Below are 20,872 nucleotides of genomic sequence, written 5' to 3' on the forward strand. Positions count from 1 at the left end.
ACATGTACCTCAATGTTCACTGCAGCACTATTTACAATAGCCAGGACATGGAAGCAACCTAAGTGTCCATCAACAGATGAATGGATAAAGAAGATGTGGCACATATATACAATGAAATATTATTCAGACATAAAAAGAAAGAAAATTGAGTTATTTGTAGTGAGGTGGATGGACCTAGAGTCTGTCATACAGAGTGAAGTAAGTCAGAAAGAGAAAAACAAATACCGTATGCTAACACATATATATGGAATCCAAAAAAAAGGAAAAAAATGGTTCTGATGAACCTAGGGGCAGGACAGGAATAAAGACGCAGATGTAGAGAATGGACTTGAGGACACAGAGAGGGGGAAGGGTAAGCTGGGACGAAGTGAGAGAGTGGCATGGACATATATACACTACCAAATGTAAAATATGTAGCTAGTGGGAAACAGCTGCATAGCACAGGGAGATCAGCTCAGTGTTCTGTGACCACCTAGAGGGGTGGGATAGGGAGGGTGGGAGGGAGACGCAAGAGAGAGGGGATATGGGGATATACGTATACATATAGCTGATTCGCTTTGTTATACAGCAGAAACTAACACAACATTGTAAAGCAATTACTCCAATAAAGATGTTAAAAAAATAAAGTAAAATAAAATAAATAAATAAAAATTAATTGTCCAGAAAATTTTGTCATTTGTGTTTATGATGTATTGTAATAAAATTCTACTTATTTAAACTGGGTTAGCAAGTACTAAATTAAACAGTAGAACCTTTATATGCCCTAAGGCCATTGCAACTGTAATTTTTGAAAGAATATTAAAGTTGGGTTTCTTAAGAGTTGGGTTTCTCAAGAAGTATTCATTTAATTCTGATAGTTTTGATATCTTTTTGTGTTCCCCTGGGAGTTGAAGACGTATATATGTATGTGTATTTTCTAATCCTGAAGTCATGATACGATAGTCTGTCTTGCTTATAGACATAAAAAGTAGGGCCACACTATCCTTGAATCAAATCGATTCCCTTCCTTTGATTCTTACAATGCATCTACCTCCCTCACATTCTTTATAAATGTGGAGCTCTTATTTTTGTTTGGTTTTTTTTTTTTGGTTTATATGTGGTTTTTAAAATATATTTCTAAATTAATAGGCTTTATTTTTAGTCCAGTTTTAGGTTTACAGAAAAACTGGGTGGAAAGGACAGGACAGAGTCCCCAGATACCGCATTTCCCTCTTTCCCCACCCCAATACTATTTTCCCTATTATTAACATCTTTCATTAATGTGGTACATTTGTTGCAATTGATGAATCAATATTAATACATTATTAACTGAAGTCCATAGTTTACATTAGGGTTCACTCTTTCTACTGTACATTCTGTGGGTTTTGACAAATATATCATGATATATATCCACCATTATAGTGTCATACAAAATAGTTTCATCGCCCTGAAAATCCCCTGTGCCCCACCAATTCGTGTCTCTATCCCTCCCCCTGAATCCCTGGCAACCACTGATCTTCTGTCTCCGTAGTTTTGTTTTTTCCAGGATGTCATATAGTTAGAATCATACAGTATGTAGCATTCTCAAATTGCCTTCTTTCACTTTAGCAGTATGTATATAAGTTTTCTCCATATCTTTTTATGGCTTGGTAGCTCATTTCTTTTAAATACTGAATAACATTTACTTCATTCACCTACTGAAGTATATTTTGGTTGCTTCCAAGTTTTGGCAATTATGAACAAAGCTGAAATAAACATTTGCATGCAGGATTTTGTGTGGATATAAGTTTTCAATTCATTTGGGTAAATACTGAGGAGCAAAACTGCAGGATGATACAGTAAGAGTGTTTCATTTTGTAAGAAATTGTCAAACTGTCTTCCAAAGCAGTTTTACCATTTTGAATTTTCACCAGTAATGGATAAGAGTTCCTGTTTCTTCACATCCTCACCAGCATTTAGTATTGTCAGTATTTTGAATTTTAGCCATTCTAACAAGTATGTAGTGGTATGTCATTGTTGGCTTAATTTGCGATTCCCTAATGAAAGATAATGTTAAGCATCTTTTCATATACTTATGAAAATTTGTCAATATACATCTTCTTTGGTGAGTGTTCGGATTCTTTGCCCATTTTAAAATGGGTTGTTTTCTTACTGTTGAGTTTTAAGAGTTCTCTGACTATTTTAAATACCAGTCTTTTATCAGATATACGTTATTCAAAGATTTTTTTAGCTTATCTTTTCATTCTCTTAACAGTGTCTTTCGCAGAGCTGAAGTTTTGAATTTTTAAAGTCTGACTTACCAATATTTTCTTTCATGGATTATGCTTTTGGTGCTATATCTAAAAAGCCATCTTCAAACTCAAGGTCACCTAGATATTCTCATATGTTATCTTCTAGGAGTTTTATAGTTTTGTTTTTTTAAAAAATAAATTTATTTATTTATTTATTTATTTTTGGGTGTGTAGGGTCTTCGTTTCTGTGCAAGGGCTTTCTCTAGTTCCGGCGAGCAGGGGCCACTCTTCATCGCAGTGCGCGGGCCTCTCACTGTCGCGGAGCACAGGCTCCAGATGCACAGGCTCAGTAGTTGTGGCTCACGGGCCCAGTTGCTCCGCAGCATGTGGGATCTTCCCAGACCAGGGCTCGAACCCGTGTCCCCTGCATTGGCAGGCAGATTCTCAACCACTGCGCCACCAGGGAAGCCCTATAGTTTTGTGTTTTAAATTTAGGGCTATGGTCCTTCTTGAGTCAATATTTGTAAAATGTGTAAAAGCTATTTCTAGATTTATTTTTTTGCATGCAGATGTCCAGTTGTTCCAGGACCATTTGTTGAAAAGACTATCCTTTTTCCTTTGAATTGCTTTTGTTCCTTTGTCAAAGATCAGTTGATTAAACCTGTGTTGGTATATTTCTGGGTTCTCTATTCTGGAGCTTATTTTATTATCAATAATTGTGATTATTTATCACCTTTTGCTTCATAGTATTATTGGTTATTAATAATTCCCTTCTTGTTTTATTCAGGTAAAATTTACATACAGGAAAAAGCACAGACCCCCTCCTTTTTCATACCTGATGAGACTCTTGATTTTTTAAGTACAACAATATGAAACAGCTGATATTTTATAATGTAATATTTATAACTAAGGGAAAAACCTTTTAAAAAGTGAAAGCCCATCTTACTGTGAGCTTATTTTTCTGTAGAGTAGAGGTTGTCACCATCATGATTGCCAGTGTCATGACCAAATATACTATAGGTGGATTTGGTTCAGTTTAGTTTGAATCCAAGGTGTGTGCCGCATACACTTGTCACGCTTTATGCAAATCACTTAATCAAGAATCAGCTTCTGCAGTTAAAGAAATGGAAATAATTATGCATACCAGTCAGGACTGTGATAAGGATTAATGATAAAATATATCTGAAAGGGCTTTTGTAAAATGTGAAATCCTACAGAGTTGCTGGGTGTTGTTTTTATTAACTAATAGAACTTGAAAGGACTATTTTAAAGATCAGTACATCTAGCTGTCACCAGACAGCTGATGGTTTCAAACCAGCAATTGAAGCATTAAAAGATATTAAACTCACTAATAATGCTTTTATAAGTGCCTTCCAGAGAAAAAGATTCCACCAAATTCCATCAAACTGTGTTGAAGTTTGTTACTCTAAGCCATATTACTCTATGTCTAATTTAAATCTTTCATGCTATATTTTTTATCCTATCTTTGGTTAAAAACTTTAAGATTCCTCTCAAATTTTGTACTGTAAAGAATAATACTTGGGGAATAGACAATTGATATGTGTTTGTGGATAACTGACATGTGGTTTTCATTTATCTTAAGAGAATTAGCAAGTTAAGGCAGATTAATTGATTATAGTTTATCAACCATCAAGAGAGCAGCACCAACAATAATTCAAAATATCTGAACTAAAAATTGCTAACTGGTATAGAAACAATGTATTCTCTTAACTGACCTAATTTCACTAGTCTACCCACTAGTTTGTTAATGCATTCAATGAAGTGTTAAGGCTCCCACTGGGCTGTATAATCTGGTAGAATCAAAATACATTGGAAACAGACCTGTTATCTCAAGGCCTTTGCAGTTGAGGAGATCAGTCCCATATTGATTTGGGGGCACTATTACTTAGACCTATAAACATCATTCTGCTTGAGCATTAAACAGTGTGGCTGGCAAGGAGGAAGAGGGGCATCCTGGTAGAAGAAATGACATATGCAAAAGCCCAGCAGTTCAGGGTGCCTTGGCCACCTTTGTATCCATTTCTTCTTTTCCCCATCCCCCAAATATAGAATCTTGTTCAATATGGGTTGGATATCTGGTTATCTCATCCTGATTTTGAGTTCAATGCTGGCCCAGCTGGCACAGTGATAAAGGAACATGTGCATAAAGTCTATTGCTCCAGAGCTCTCTGGATTGGCCAGATAGTTGCTCAGCTGCAGGAAAGAAAGGACTGGCAAACATATAAATCTAACATTAACAAGAAATTGTAATAACTTAGTGAATAAAAATAGCTCTTTTGGGAACTTTTCAAATGTAAGATTTCTACATTTTGCATAGTACAGAGATATTTTATTTTTTCAAAAAAAAAAAAAACAGAAGACAAGTGATAGTAGATAGTGAAAATGTAAAAGGACTTTGCAATTCATAAAGGGCTAAATTAATTTAATTTATATTGCTTATTGACATAAAAAATGTAATGATTTTTAATTTTAAATCTAAATCTCTTCATTTCTAAAAATTTCAATCACATAGTTGTATTGATCTCTCTGGAAGCTTTTTGATTTGGATACTAAGAATTACCTCTATTTTAAAGAAATGACCAGATCTCTCTCTGAGGTTTTTCCTGCGCAAGATTCTACATCCCACTTCCTCTGGTTAAAAGCAGCAGGGAGATGGTGGCAGTGGGATTAATTTCAAGAACCTTCGTATCTACCCAAAATGAATTCACTGGTTATGCAGAGCAGACAAGGAAGTTTGACAGCTAAACTCACATATATCCAGTATGTTGAAATTCTATTTGACAGCTGATTTTGAAAGATTTTTTTCCAAAACATATACGTTAAGCCACATGTTTCAAAAACTGAGAGCAATGAAATCCTTGATATGATCCATGAGAAATAAATATTAGGTGCTTCGGAAACTAAAACAAGACGGATTGCTAGTATCAAACTCACTACCCATATTCTCCAAACACTTTTGACAGCCTCCATCATCAGTAAAACATTTTTAATATATCCTCAACATATATACTCATTTGCTTATTTGTATATTATACCATTTATTACTAACTTATTATTGTATACATTATAAAACATATGCAAAAATAGAAATTTTAAAAAGAATGAAATAAGGGGGAACTAAATTATATTTTAAATGACTACTTTTAATAGTTGAAGACTATCATTAGCTAAGTCTATTTAGGAGTGAGACTCTTTGTTAATGGTAATGGATAAAAATCCATATTTAAGATTACCTTCTCGGAAATTTCTAAAAATAGTTAAACTAGTTCTTATAAGAGCCAGTAAGTTGATTTTTATCTCTTAACGGAGTTCAGATAAAGCTCATAGTAGAAAAAGGAGCAGGGGCCATTCAGACGTTTTCTTGTTCACCTGTGCTTATATTTTTATTATCGTCTGCATTTCCTGGTTTCTTTGCAGGATCCTTTTCATTAACTTCTCCCTTATGTGAAGGTTAATTAAGTTAAAGCTAGATAACATAATCCACAAAGCCACTTAAATAAAGCAAATAGAAACTGCAATATGAGCAGTTTCTGGACTTGGTTATTGGGGCAAAAGCATGAAGGAATGATTGGAAATTAAGTTGTGAGGATGAGTTCATTCTTGTTGCTATTAATATTTAGCATCTTAAGCTTTAATTAGAGTCAATATAGCACTAAACAATAGAAGACATTCATCAAAGGTTATACTGCAAGCAAATAATTTTATAAACTACAATGCAAGATTGCTATCCAGTATTTATTTTTTATTTACTTACTCTTTGTTTTTCCACTCATCTCTCCAACCCTCTCCCCTCTGGCAACCACCTGTTTGTTCTCGGTATCTATGTTTCTATGTTGTTATGTTTGTTCATTTGTTTTTTTAGGTTCCACATATAAGTGAAATCATACAATATTCGTCTTTCTTTGTCTGACACTTCACTTAGCATAACACCTTCCAGGTCCATTCATGTTGTCACAAACAGCAATACTTTATTTTTTTATGGCTGAATAATATCCTATTGTATATACACACCACAACTTCTTTACCCATTCACCTATTGATGGGCACTTAGACTGCTTCCATATCTTGGCTGTTGTGAATAATGCTGCAATGAACATAGAGGTGCATGTATCTTTTTAAATTAGTGTTTTTGTGTTCTTTGGAAAAATACCCAGAAGTGGAATTGCTGGATCATATGGTAGTTCTATTTTTAATTTTTTGAGGAATCTCCATACTGTTTTCCACAGTGGCTGCACCAGCTTACATTCTCACCAACATTGTACCAGGGGTTCCCTTTTCTCCACATACTCACCAACACTTGTTATTTGTTGTCTTTTTGATAACAGCTGTTCTGACAGGTGTGAGGTGGTATCTCATGATTTTGATTTGCATTTCCCTGATAATTAGTGATGCTGACCATCTTTTCATGTGTCTGTTGGTCATCTTTATGTCTTCTTTGGAAAAATGTCTATTCAGGTCCCCTGCCCATTTTTTAATCAGGGTGTTTTTTTTTTTTTTTTTAATGTTGACTTGTATGAGTTCTTGTATATTTGGATAATAACCCCTTATCAGAGATATCATTTGCAAATGTTTTCTCCTATTCAGTAGATGGCCTTTTCATTTTGTTGAGTTTCCTTCTCTGTGCAAAAGCTTTTTAGTTTGATGTAGTCCCATTCGTTTATTTTTGCTTACGTTGCCCTGGCCTGAGGAGACATATTCAAAAAAGTATTGCTAAGACATATGTCAAAGAGCACACTGCCTATGTTTTCTTCTAGGATTTTTATGGTTTCAGGTCTAATATTTGAATCTTTAATCCAGTTTCAGTTTATTTTTGTATATGGTGTGAGAAAGTAGTCTAGTTTGATTCTTTTGCATTTAGCTATCCAGTTTTCCCAACACCATTTATTGAAGAGGTCGTCTTTCCCTCATTGTATATTCTTGCCTCCTTTGTCATAGATTAATTAACCAGAGAAGTGTGGGTTCATTTCTGGGCTCTCTGTTCTCTTCCATTGATCTCTGTGTCTGTTTTTTGTGCAGTACCATACTGTTCTGATGACTGTAGCTTTGTAGTATAGTTTGAAACCTGAAAGTGTGATACCTCCAGCTTTGTTCATCTTTCTCAAGATTGTTTTGGCTATTTGGGGTCTTTTGTGTTCCATAAAAATTTTAGAATTATTTGTTCTAGTTATGTGAAAAATGCCATTGGTGTTTTGATAGAGATTTCATTGAATCTGTAGATTGCTTTGGGTAGTATGGTCATTTTAACAGTACTAATTCTAACCCATGAGCATGGTGTATCTTTCCATTTGTGTTGTCTTCAGTGTCTTACAGTTTTCCAAGTACAGCTCTTTTACCTCCTTAGTTGGATTTATTCCCAGGTATTTTTTCTTTTTGATGCAATTGTAAATGAAATTGTTTTCTTAATTTCTCTTTCTGACACTGTATAGAAATGGAACAGATTTTTGTATATTACTTTTGTGTCCTGCAACTTTACTAAATTTATTTATTAGTTCAATAGCTTTTTGGTGGCATCTTTAGGATTTTCTATGTATAGCGTCAAACCATTGGCAGTTACAGTTTTACTTCTTCCTTTCCAATTTGGATTCCTTTTGTTTCTTTTTCATGTCTGATTGCTATGGATAGGACTTTTAATACTAGGTTGAATAAAAGTGGCAAGAGTGGGCATCCATGTCGCATTCCTGATCTTAGAGGAAATGCTTTCAGCTTTTCACGATTGAGTATGATGCTGGCTATAGGTTTGCCATATATGGCCTTAATTTTGTTGAGGTATATCCCCTCTATTCCCACTTTGTTGAGAGTATTTATCATAAATGGAGGCTGAATTTTGTCAAAAGCTTTTTCTGCATCTATTGAGATGATCATATAATCTTTATTCTTTAATTTGTTAATGTGATATATTACATTGACTGATTTGTGGATATTAAACCATCCTTGCACCCCTGGGATAAATCCCACTTGATCATGATGTATGATCCTTTTAATGTGGTGTTAAATTCGGATTGCTAATATTTTGCTAAGGATTTTTGCATCTATGTTCATCAGTAATATTGACCTGTAATTTTCTTTTTTGTGGTGTCTTTGCCTAGTTTTGGTATCAGGATGATGTTGGCCTCATAGAATACGTCTGTAAGTGTCCTTCCTCTTCCAGTTTTTGGAACAGTTTGAGAAGGAAAGGCATTAATTCTTGTTTAAATGTTTGGTAGAATTTACCCGTGAAGCTGTCTGGTCCTGGACTTCTGTTTGTTGGGATTTCTTTTATTACTGATTCAATTTCATTACTGGTAATTGGTCTGTTCATATTTTGTATTTCTTCCTGATTCAGTCTTGGGAGATTGTATGTTTCTAGGAATTTATCCACTTCTTCTAGTTTGCCCTTTTTATTGGTGTATAATTGTTTATAGTAATCTTTTATGATCCTTTGTATTTTTGTGGTGTCAGCTGTAACTTCATTTTCATTTCTGATTTTATTTATTTGGGCTCTCTCTCTTTTCTTCTTGATGAGTCTAGTTAAAGGTTGTTATTCAGTATTTAAGAACAAGCCAATAAACATACAATAATCTCATTAAAAAGAAGCCATGTAAACAATTAACAAGGCAATTTATTCCAAAAGTAAACATGAAAATTAATGAAGTGATTTACATTTTAAAATAATTCCTCCAATAAATTATAGACAAACTGTGTTAAGACCATTAGGATTATTTTTATATATTATAGGCAAATATTTATATATACAAAATATGTAGGTATATATACCATTACAGTGGTTTTAGGATGAAAATACAACAACTTGTGCTTTTGGGGTCTGCATCCCTAGGTAAATAATTCTATCAATTTTAGAAATATATCTCAACAATATTTTCCCTCTTTTTCATTCATTATGTTTCCATATTTCTAAGTAGAATTGAAATATTCTTTTTGGTCCTTAATCTAGTTTGAAAGCATCTATTGATATAATCTGATACATATTAGAAATGGTTCCTTGATGTCAAAATCTCCTGGATGAAACTGTGGCAAAAGTCCTCCCTCTGGTATGACCTGTGCTTTCACCTATTATGGATTTAAAAGTTTGCCTTTTTTGTATTCACATCAATATAACAAACTTGATGGCATTTTGGAAATATAACACTACTGGAGAAGCACTTGCTTTTTAAGGTGTTTCGAATCAATCATAGTTTTCCACACAGCACCCTGTGAAATAAGACACAACCCCTCATCCCTTCACTCACCACCCCTGCACACCTCTCAGCCGGTGCTTCCCAAACTTTTCCCGTTTTGCAGGCAACATTCATGATTTTTGTCACATCCTGTACCACCTACACTATTATTTATTTAAAATTTTTAGGGACAACCTTTCTTTTTAACTTAATTATAATCTCAGCTAATTACTCTGAAATCACTGTTGTATGGGCTATTTTTATCCTAATACATTATATACATACATATAAAAATATTGGTTTTGCCCACCAACATTATATATAATATGCTTTGGGAAACAGATGCCTAAGAGCAGGATCCCAGGACATTGGTGGCAAGAGAAAGGTAAACAGCCAGGCCAGAGGGTGCCCTAAATACAGATATTTTCTGAATCCAGTTTCCCCAGTTGAACTAATAAAGGAACAATCTATTTCGGTTATATATTATATTCTTATAAGGTACTATTAATAGATTATCTGCTTTTACTCCAAACATCTCCCAGAATACATTTTTACTTCAAAACATGTCCAACAAAACCTTAGTATCTGTTGCCATAATTGTTATTGGAGATGTGCAGTGACTTTCAGGAAAATCAAGGTTTTTGCACATACAAGGACAGCCATATTTTCAGCCACTAGTCTTACGGGGACTTTAGCAAATACCCCCGTATTTTTCCCTAAATAGCTCAGGGGAAAACTGACTAACCTGCATTTTGGTGAAATAAAATTGCTATTCCTGAGTAGAATTAACTCATATATGTGTTGTTTTGTTTGTTTGCCTCAAGATAAACTAAATATAGGATGCATGATTTTAATATAATGTGACAGATTTCCGTTTGCTACACATAGAAATTAATTTCGTTATTTGATACTTTACATTTTATAAAATAGGGTTCCTCCCTTCAAAGCTTTTCCAGACTAGATGGGGAGACAAAACTAATAAACATGAACCAATAAATTAAAAATTAAGCACAATCTATTTAACTGTGGAAATGGTATGTAATTCCATGAAACTGAATTTACTTCATATTGATTCAAAAGTCAGTATTAGAATCATTTTTTCCTGTTGGTTTTTTCTCATATAAAAATTCTACAAAGGGTTATATTTTATATTTTTGTAGTTGTTTGATAAATGCTACATAAAATCAGATCCCTTCAGAGGTTTTCTTTTCTTCTTTTTTTTTTTTCTATTGTGCCTATGCAGGGCATTCTAACCATGAAGCAAAAAAATAGGAAATGGATTAGGAGGAAAAAATTTCCATCTAACTTTGTATTATCTTTGAAAAGGAGGCTGAAGTTGCTAATTTGAATAGCTATTTTATGCATACAGTTTTTATTGTACAGTAATAAAAGAAAAAAACCCTTAGAAAAATGTGAAAAATAAAGACAATTAAAATATATCTGAAGGTATATTTTTGCAACTCTTAAGATACATATTGTTTATTCAATAGAATAAATTGACCAGTAAGCTCCCTTTATGACTTACTATGTGTATACAGCATTGATACAATGGTATATTGACCTCACAGACATTTTTTTAAGACTTGTAAATAAACAGATTGGCATGTACAGTATCAGATACTTAACTAGAGCACACATTTCCCAGGGAGTTATAGCCTTTATGTGAATTTAAGTGGTAACACTTTTTTCTATATAGATACAGACTGTACTTTATATTTTTAATGTTTACAGTTAATGAGCCGAGATATTTCTTAATAAATGCATTATCTAGGCTTCTCAGGGGTTGACTGGGGCTACAGTACCCTAGATTATTCTTGTAATTAGAGCAGGAACCCCCATAACTATCACTATTCACTATAGGGACCTAAAGGAATAGAAAGAAGAGGCTACAGAGCCATGATTCTTCGTTACAATAATGTAGAAATGTAATATGTGTCCTGGGTCATTTACTACATTAAAGTTTACATTTAGAAAACAGTATAGAAGCTATTTAGAAACGTAGTTTATAACCTAGAGCCATTTGAAAAAGTTGCATTATACGAAAGAAAATCTGGTACCCAGAAAGAGAATCTAGGGACAATCAAAAATTGAAGATTAGGATATTACTCTGCAGGCAGGGGAAAAAAAGAGATATTTCACTCTGCCTGTTAATTTAAGTAAATACACAATTATTTATCTCTGTTTTTGGTGTTCAATTTAATTAATATTTCCTAGGCTTTGATATGTCCCAGCAGGCTGCTAACTTCAGATCATTGCCCCTTGTTATTTTCTTTCTCAACCATCTATGCACTGAGTTTTTCTCAGTACCTTCCCTGTTCTCATAAGCTCACAAGCTCTTAATTCCCAGAAGAAGAATACTTCTAGGTCCTCTTAAATTTTCCCCTTCTCACATCTAGTCATATTGCAAAAGGTGAGCAGATTTCTGTGGCTGGCAGGCACATGCTATAGAGCAGGCCACGTCTCATTTCTGGACTCCTGCATAGCATCTTTATCCCCTGGAAAGAGGGAAAGGGGTATAAGGGCCCACTGCCCACATTAGAACCTGTTCAAGTTTCTGTTAGAGAGTTGGCGAACTGGAACACAAAATAACTGCTGGCAACAATGGGGCAAGAGTGTGGTACAGTAAAGAAGGAGCATGGCCCAAGTCTCTCTGACTCCTGGAAGAGAGTGTCTGAGTTGTGTAACCAATATATAATATAAGATATGCAGAAAGATACAGGCACTACAGACAGCTACCGCACTTAATTTTTAACTATCTATACATTAGAAATTCTTGTTCATTCTCAAAAGCAAAATAACCTTAAAATATAATAAGTTGAATTTGTGATATAGATTTTAGGGATTGAAAGAATTTGGTTCATTTTGTGAACAGTTCCTCACCTGGGTAATTGTGATGGGATGTAATATGAATTTTAATTGCCAAGCCAACCAAAAATGAAGATAATTCTACGTGTCATTCCTTAATGCATAAAACTCATCAGAATGGAATCTCAGATCTTCAGAGAGAAGCAGATGTCTTCCCCTTATGTATCTGCTAAATGCCCAGAAACTTCAAAATGTGCACAGAAGGAGCTATCAGACACCAGACTGGAAATCCTGCCAATCCTTGGGGATTGGAATCTCCACCAAAGGATTCCTCCTTAGGGACACCCAAAGCAAGGTGCAATGCAATGCCTCCAAATCTCAGGATGCCTGGCGGTATGAGCATCATGAATGATGTTAAGAAGAAGCATCTAATGGGAGCACATCATTTACTACCATAGGAGCAGTAGAAGGTAGTATTTATATTTCCTCCCCTGAGCCATGTCTCTCTACACATCTTTCAATCAGAGGTTCAAACAAAATTCCAAAACAAATCCTGAACAAAACCCAGCGTAATGCTTTTTTCTTTCCAACCATGACTGTATAACCCTTGCTGCTGGTAAAGAACTCAGTATGTGCAAGGTGACAGATGCTTCATTTGCTAAGTCTGGGAGGGGAAGAATTGGGGGGTTATGCTTTCCCACAGCTGCCCCTCTATGAAACTCCTCTATAGGAACCTCAGTCAGGAGATTTCCCTCAAATTAAGCCAACAGCCTATAATCTGATAAAGAAGAAAGATTTTCATTATGAAGAGAGTTTCAGTAAACATTTTGGAAACAAATTAGATAAGGGCAAGAGTGAACAAAAAGCAATCCATCTAGTGATGAGTTATTACCTAATTACAGTAGGAATGATTCTTGCAAACGTTTGAAGAATGGCTCCTCTACATTCTGTTTTAATACATTATAATACTCTTGTCAAGAAAAATGAGGGAAAAGAAGGTCATTAGTAAGCTTTTATATGGGGGTAAAATTGGTAACATAAATTACAAAGTTTAAATCATCTATTGGTATCTTGATACATTCCAAAATTTTGCTTATTCTGTGCCAAGATCAATGGTATTACCATCCAACTGATAGAAAAATCAAGTCCTCAAATAACATAACTTGCACTTGAGAATAAGCAGCTGGATGTTAGGAACTGTGACTTCCTGTCCCATATTTTTTCACTAATCCCTTTATTGATGCAGTGCCAGAGGGAGGCCTAGCTTAAAAAGAGCCAATGAAACAGAACAGTCATTACATTAAACTTGTGCTTAGAAATAGCCACATGCTGGCTTTTTCTTTAGATAGCAGATTTTTAACACAAAGAAGCATAACTCTCTTTATTCATTTTATTTTATCTGTATTTTAACCTACTAATCAAAAGGAAAATTAATATTTGTCTCAAAGTTTAGTTAATAATTTATTCTGTTGCCATTTTATCATAACCAAAATAAATACAGTACAAAAAATAATTGGTATAATTTATACTGTATATTATAGTTTGAAAGTCAAATAATGTAAATCCATTACACTTTAAATTCATGATGAAATACTCCTGTAATTATCATTTCCTGACTGATGCAGGCTTTTTTTAAACCTTTCTTCTAACTGAGATGTTACCTCTATATGCTGAAGCTTACTTTCTATTCACTTTCTCCTCATTTAATGCTTTTTTCCTCTAACTTCATGACCTAATTATTATATAAAAGTATTAAATCCTTAAAATTTCTTTAGAATCATTCCCATTATTAACCATAGACCCTCCCTTCAGGGAGGGCTTCCTGGAGATGGTTTTTTTCTTACTAATCTGCATAAGCTCTTCATGTCATGACATTTATATATATTTACAGTCATATTTAATATTGTCAAACGGTTCTTCAAAGTATTTGACCATTTTACACTTTTACCAGTGAGATGTAAATGGGAAGTAGCACTAAAGTTTACATTGCTCTTCTTGCTTTTTGACAAAGAATAACATTGATACAACATCATATACAAGATTATTTGAGTTTTACAAGATTTTTCTAGACCTGATGTTAAATAAACTGGGCTTTTGGCTATTTACACTCAGTTAAATCAGAATGGCTAGTTTACCCAAAGAGAAGTTTCCGTATTCATTTTCTCTTACACTGTTATAATTGTGATTTCTATTAAGACAGTAATGGTTATTGGTAGTTTAAAAAATTGTAAGGCAGATATATAGGAAAAATCGATTCCTTAGCTTAATATGTCATTAGAATAATTCTGTCCAAAAATAAAGCTCAAATATATTTCTTATTCAGTTTATTCTAAATTTTATATAGACATATATGAAAGCAACCCTACTGTAATTAGGTAACAACGCATCACTAGATGGATACACACACACACACACACACATACATATATATAACTGTATATAAACACACAATCAACAAATCTTTTTGAAACGTAAGGTAACAAATCTCCCTTGGATAAATATACAGCTACATGCAAACTCTGTAAATTATGTTGAGACCTTATAAATATATTAAATAGACAACCTTATACATTTAGTGTAGTCACTCTTTAATCCCCTCATTCATATGTTGGGACTTTCTGATATATTCAACAACCCAAGAAACTAATTCTTACTCAATTATTTAGTGCCTGGTGCTAGATAGCAGCCCTGTGCAGACAGGGGACACCATGGTACCAAAGCTAGACTGGACCACAAGTGAAATTAAATTGATAGCTTACCTCTGGCACTATACGATTTCTCTTAAATGTTTGATATCCTCAGGAACTATTTAAGTTTCAGAGCTCTTCTTTCTAGCATTCTATTACAAATAATTGCCCCAGGAGTGTACTAATCACCTTACAGAACTTTACAAAAGTCATTTGACCCCAGTGAGCTAGATGGTAGCTTACCTACCACTGCCACCAAATCAAGCCCCCAGTCATCACTGGAATTTCTGAAGTTCATCTCAGGCCTTCCATACCTGTTTACTACCCTCTCTGTAAGCCCAAGCTTCCTCTCTTTGTCTTCATCATGATTTACTGTAAGTACCAAAGCAAGATGGCTGGAGTCCCCATAGAAACACACATCGTGATAAAAGACTCCATACTGCAGAGTGACTGGGAACTACTACTGAGGAATAATGCCTCTAAGTTAATAATGCCTGTTCAACAAAGTCAGTTTAGTTTCCCAGGTGTTTTCCCCCTAACACCTCATGCTCTAAAATATCCTAAATATTCATTTAAATGATGGACAAAGACTGAAATCCCTAAATACCAATATCTTTAAAAACAATCTCTTCATTTCCTAAAGATATGCAAACCCACAAACACATTTTGACATTTTATTAATAGTCAGTGATGTATGGCCCTATGTAGTGACTTCTAAGAGAAGCATCAGTGATTTCAAGAGAAGGGGGACTCCCAGCATGAGATGTGCACAGGGCATTTGACCCAGCTATTTTGACACTGGGGATGTTTTGACCCTGTTTTTATAAGCAGAAGTGTTTCAAACAAAGTATACTGACTCTGATGAAAAAATACCAGAGAAAATTTTATTAGCCAATAGATCAATTCTCTACACAATGCAGCTGAGCCACTTTTACTTTTGTCCACTTTCATTTTAATTTTTCTGAAATGATCCATTGCTATCACTTTTCTATATAAATTAACTGAAGATTGGACCCCTGGAACAATTTTTGTCCATATTAAGTTTTATCAATTATAGCTTGACCACTGTAAATGTGCTCTTTTGGCCATTATTTCTATGAAATTCCATGTTTTATAATCTAAATATTACCAAACTTTAATTCTTCTGTTGATTTATAGTCTATAACAGATTCCACCTTGTGCAGTTTTAGCTGTTGTCAGTTATATTTTGTGTTTATTACTTATACTAGATCTAATTTTCCCTGGATCACTATTAGTTGTTTTCACAAAGATGTCATCATTCTTCACTGTGCTCTCCAGTTAAAATTTAGCCATTTTCAGTCTTATTTTGTGTTTGTTATTCTTATCAGAATATTTGTTAGGAATCTTATTTAAGAGTTGGGCCTTTGTATTTATTTCTTGGAACCAAAATATTAGTGGTGGGTGTAGGCACCAGGCAGGGTGGAAGCATTCTGCTTCAGCAATATATCTTTAAACCATGACCAAGTGAAGCTTAAATAAAGTTTTGGAAAAAAGCCAATGAGTGCAGTAACGCACAAGAATTGCACTGTGGGAATATTGGAAGGGCACTCAATGGCTTGCTTAAGATATAGAAGAATAAGAGATTACGGAACCATCAAATTAGACAACTAAGAAGCTGAAAACTGAAGCCACAATACAAAATTATTTAGTGTACATGCTAGAACCTATATAATATGGTAAGTGATAGCAGGCCTGCTATAAGCTAGATGAAATGAGAAATTGACTATGGAAGGATGGAATTCGGATACTGCAAGGATTGCCTAGTAATAGGTAGCACCTGAGGGCAGTATCCCTTCTATTGCCTAATTCTATAAAAAACCTCCAGCTGGGAACTAGATGTCTCTGACCTGGCAAATTTCTCACTTCTCCCAGGTTACTTTGACAAATAATTTTCAGGAGGCTTGGGGAAACTGGCTGTATTCACCATGCCCTTGATAATGTGAGCTTCCACACCTCTTCTTTGCAGCCTCCATAGAAATGAAAGTGAGAGCAGCCTTAAAAACAATAGTACACAATGTTTAACATAAAATGAAGTGCTATGATTATGAAAGGGGAAAATCTTTGCTTATACAGGGTCTTCAGAAATGCCAGAAACTGTGCTAGTGGCTGAACTTGTACGGAAATCTAGACTTAGTCTCTGAGTCTAGGCCGTTAGAGAAGATGAGGAGGTATAAACATTGTGGTATGTTCTGTAACAGGTACAGGTAACAAGTGCTTTAAGAGCACAAAGGAGAAAGTAATCTGGCATGGCAAAGGCTTCCAAAGAAGGTGGCATTGATTTGGGTCTTGAAGGATGAATAACTAGGAAGTTGCTTATTAGAGAAGGAAGAGAATAGCTAGGATATTCTGGATCAAGTCCCTGGCTATGAGTTGAGGTTAATGTCAATAATGATTCCCATCTATGCAATCTTTTGATCTGTTTTGAGGCAGAGTCCTGGGCTGAGTGAGAATCTGCAGGAGCCTATGGGCAACTGACATTCTCATGCTCTCTCCATTCCCAGGTTCAGAGGCACAGGTCATTGATCACAGTATGCAAAGATTCCAGAATCCATGGGGAATTTGCTTTCTTTAAACTTTACTGGTATAGCTCTCTATTTAAAGTCACCAAATAGATTACATAATTTATCAAAATACAACTTTTTTAAATCTTCTTTTTAAATTTGACCAAAAGCAACAAAGTGGCTGACTTTAAAAAAATAAACAGTGAAAAATTCCTTAGTAGTATCTTACCCCGTTCATTCTTAACAGCTCCTGCAACACTTGTGCTCAATATAATTCTTGGTGACAGGGTTTCCTTGGTTGTTTTTCTCTTCTCAACTCCCAACTATCATGCTAGGAAATCCTCTAAAATTTATATAATTTTACTTATAATTATTAGTTGATATTTTTATCATATAGCATATTTGTAAAACATGGTTTCAATTTTTTTTAATGAGTCATTTTAGGTAAATCTGTCCTTTTACCCACAAAATTAACATCGTTTTGCTATATGCATAGTTCATTTTTTTAACCAACATATAGTGATAGTTTTGCACTCCAGAATGAATAAGACAGGATCCCTGACCTTTGGAGAGTTTAGAAGTATACATTTTAAAACTTTTCCTAATTATTAAGCATGAGAAGTTAAAAGTACTATATGATTTCAGAAGAAAAAGAGATTTATTATTTTTTGTGGAGAATCCAGGAAAGCATCATGGAAGAAGTGCCATTTGACCTGGGCTTAAGTGTTGGACAGACAATGAACACATGGGAATGGAAAAAGGTTATTCTAGGCAAAGAGAAAAATAAAATAAGGCTATATAGGCTAAGAGGTACATGTAGCCACATTGGAGAATAAACAGAGGTTTACAGTCACTTGAGGGCACGGTCATAAAGAAAATTATGGATGAAAGAGCTTTCTCAGTTTAAAAAAAAAAAAAAAGCCCATAGGAAATAGCTGAAATAAGTGTGAAGATTTGACTTTTTAAATTTGGATATAATATCTTCAAAAATCACCACTTACACATATTAAACCCAAAATTTACACTGGCTCTAGATCTCATAAGAAAAAGGTAACACTGAAACGAGGTTCAGAACCAAATAACATTCAAGAATATCAACCATCTATTATACTCAGATAGCAATGGAAATGCTATCTCAGCTATGAATATTTTTTAAAAACTTGAAGTGAGATATTAAGCTGCTAAAGTTTAAAAATATGACCAGTTTTTTCAGGCTGACTGAGAAAACCAAAGGCCAGATTGTGTTACTCTTCAATTTGTGGTTGTGGTTTCAGCAGAAAGAAATGACAGTGCATTAGTCACATTACATGGTACAATAATGGCCCTGGGGTGGGGTTATTATCAAATAATGACACCTTTGAAACTGTTTGACTAATGCTGTGAATTATCTCTGTATTGTACAAAAAGCATTACAGTATGATTTTTTGATGACTTTGGATTGCAAGGGATTAGCAAGTAGTGCTCAAAAGCAGCTAATTTAGGGGATTTAAAATGAAGAGCAATCTGAAGTTTCATGGCTATTCACTGAACTTGATACACTGGCAGAAGGCAGTAAAGACCTTCAGCCAGGTACGCCAGCACAGATCTCTCAAATCCAATTTGTAATACACATTTAAAGTCACTCACAAAGACATTTTAAAAACAGAAGAAATGTAATGGAGGAAAAGAAGCATTTCTAAGTAATGCAATTAAAAAAATAACAGGAAAGAGTATTTCTGGCAATAATCACAGGGACTGCACACAGAGTCTGTCAAGGGAAAAACACTTTCAATTTGGAAGCAAACAGCTGTAGAACAAACGGAATAAAAGAACTCAAGTAAATAAGTTTTATCAGAGTGTCAAAAACCTGTTCAGGTTCTTTGCAAAGGTTTTGAACTCTAAGTCCTATAGATCATTTTTCTTTTTCTTCTTCTTTTTTTAATCTAAATTAACAACATTCAGGATTTCATCTTTGTGCAAAGCTAACATCTATCTGTTAGGAATCCAGACCAAAAAAGAAAAATCCTTCCAAGTTTATCTGGATTAATAACTTTACAAACTTATGAACTTCTATAGCAAACTCAAAGAAAAAACTGAACAAAGTTAAGGAGGTAACACAGAAAGACAAGATTCTTAAGCATTTTTTTTAATGCAATGGCAGCAACAGTGGCCTTAGAGAGAAATAACACTTTTCTAAAGCTTATTAATGCCTACACTGAAGGCATTGAGAAAAATACACCATCCATATAAAGAATGTAAGTCTGTGGAACTATTGTCAACAGATTGCAGAAGAGACATGGAAAGAACTCAAACCAAACACAAAATTGCATTTGTGTGGGACTTTATTTGAAGGGCTCTGATTTTGTTTCTAAATCCTTTCAGTCTAACCAAAGCCTAAAAGTAAAAAGCTAAAACTTACCTGATGATGTTACTGATTCTGAAATATATATATTTAAATTAAAGATGAGCAATGAGGGGTTTTAAGAATTTTTAAATGGTGGATAGCTTGTGTGCACAAAAGGATTCTTTAGTTATATACTCTCTAAGGTGGTTGGTTCTCTCTGGGATGTTGCTGCCAAGACCTGTTCAACTTCACCTGGCAACAATTTTTATGATGCCTGAAAGGACCCCTTTATTGTGGCCCAATGTTCACCAGATTTATTATTCAATTCTCCCACATTTTCAGGTGGCATTTCCCATGTTTTTAGTTATCCTAGATTCTGTGGAAAGGGGGAAAAACAAAAAAAAGCAGTCCTTTCTTCTTTTGAAAGCTAATTCTTTTCCCTTTTAAATAATTTCCTCTGTTTCCTTAAGATATTATGTTTTGAAACAGTCTATATAGAGACTGTTTTGGCCTTTTTAAAAAAGTCTAAACTAAAACCTTTGAATTTAAGTTTTCAAACCAAGTTAAAGTTCTGTTTGGGAAAAAAATTTTTACATAAAAAAATTTTCAAAAATTTACAGTGTGGCATAGCTGGGTAGACAGGTAAGTAAATATATTCTATTCTTAGGATACTACCTACAATGTAAGTGATTGCCTTAATTTATATCAAGCTCCCAGAACCTGAAAATAATATCCACATATAGCTCACGCTTATATAATAAAATACCATAGACAGGGTGGTTTAAACAACAGACATGAATTTCTCACAGTTCTGGAGACTGGAAAGTCCAAGATCAAGGCACCAGCAAATTTGGTTCTCGGTGAGGGCTCTCTTCCTGGTTCATAGATGGTTGTCTTCTCCCTGTGTCCCTATATGGCAGAGAGAAGAAGCTCTGGTGTCTCTTCATCTTCTTAGAAGGGCACTAATCTCATTATGGGGACTCTACCATCATGACCTCATCTAAACCTAATTACCTCCCAAAGGCCTCACCACCTAATATTCACATTGGGGGTTAGTGCTTCAACATATGATTTTAGGGAGAACACATTTAGTCCATAAAACCAATTACATGATATTTTGAGGCACCTTAACTTCTCTCTTCTCTAGCTT

The 20,872-nt window shown here is 34.4% G+C and overlaps 1 protein-coding gene across 1 annotated transcript in view; it reads right to left on the bottom strand.

Moving 5' to 3' along the window:
- Nucleotides 1-20,584, bottom strand: part of RFC3 (replication factor C subunit 3) — a 248,624-nt gene extending 228,040 nt beyond the window's left edge. The window contains exon 1 of the mRNA XM_061170815.1: nucleotides 20,517-20,584. The gene's annotated coding sequence lies outside the window, so the exon portion shown is untranslated. The remainder of the gene's footprint in view (nucleotides 1-20,516) is intronic.
- Between the last annotated feature and the right edge of the window lie 288 nt (nucleotides 20,585-20,872).

Source organism: Eubalaena glacialis, chromosome 16 (genome assembly GCF_028564815.1).
Source record: "Eubalaena glacialis isolate mEubGla1 chromosome 16, mEubGla1.1.hap2.+ XY, whole genome shotgun sequence".
Lineage (NCBI taxonomy): Eukaryota > Metazoa > Chordata > Mammalia > Artiodactyla > Balaenidae > Eubalaena > Eubalaena glacialis.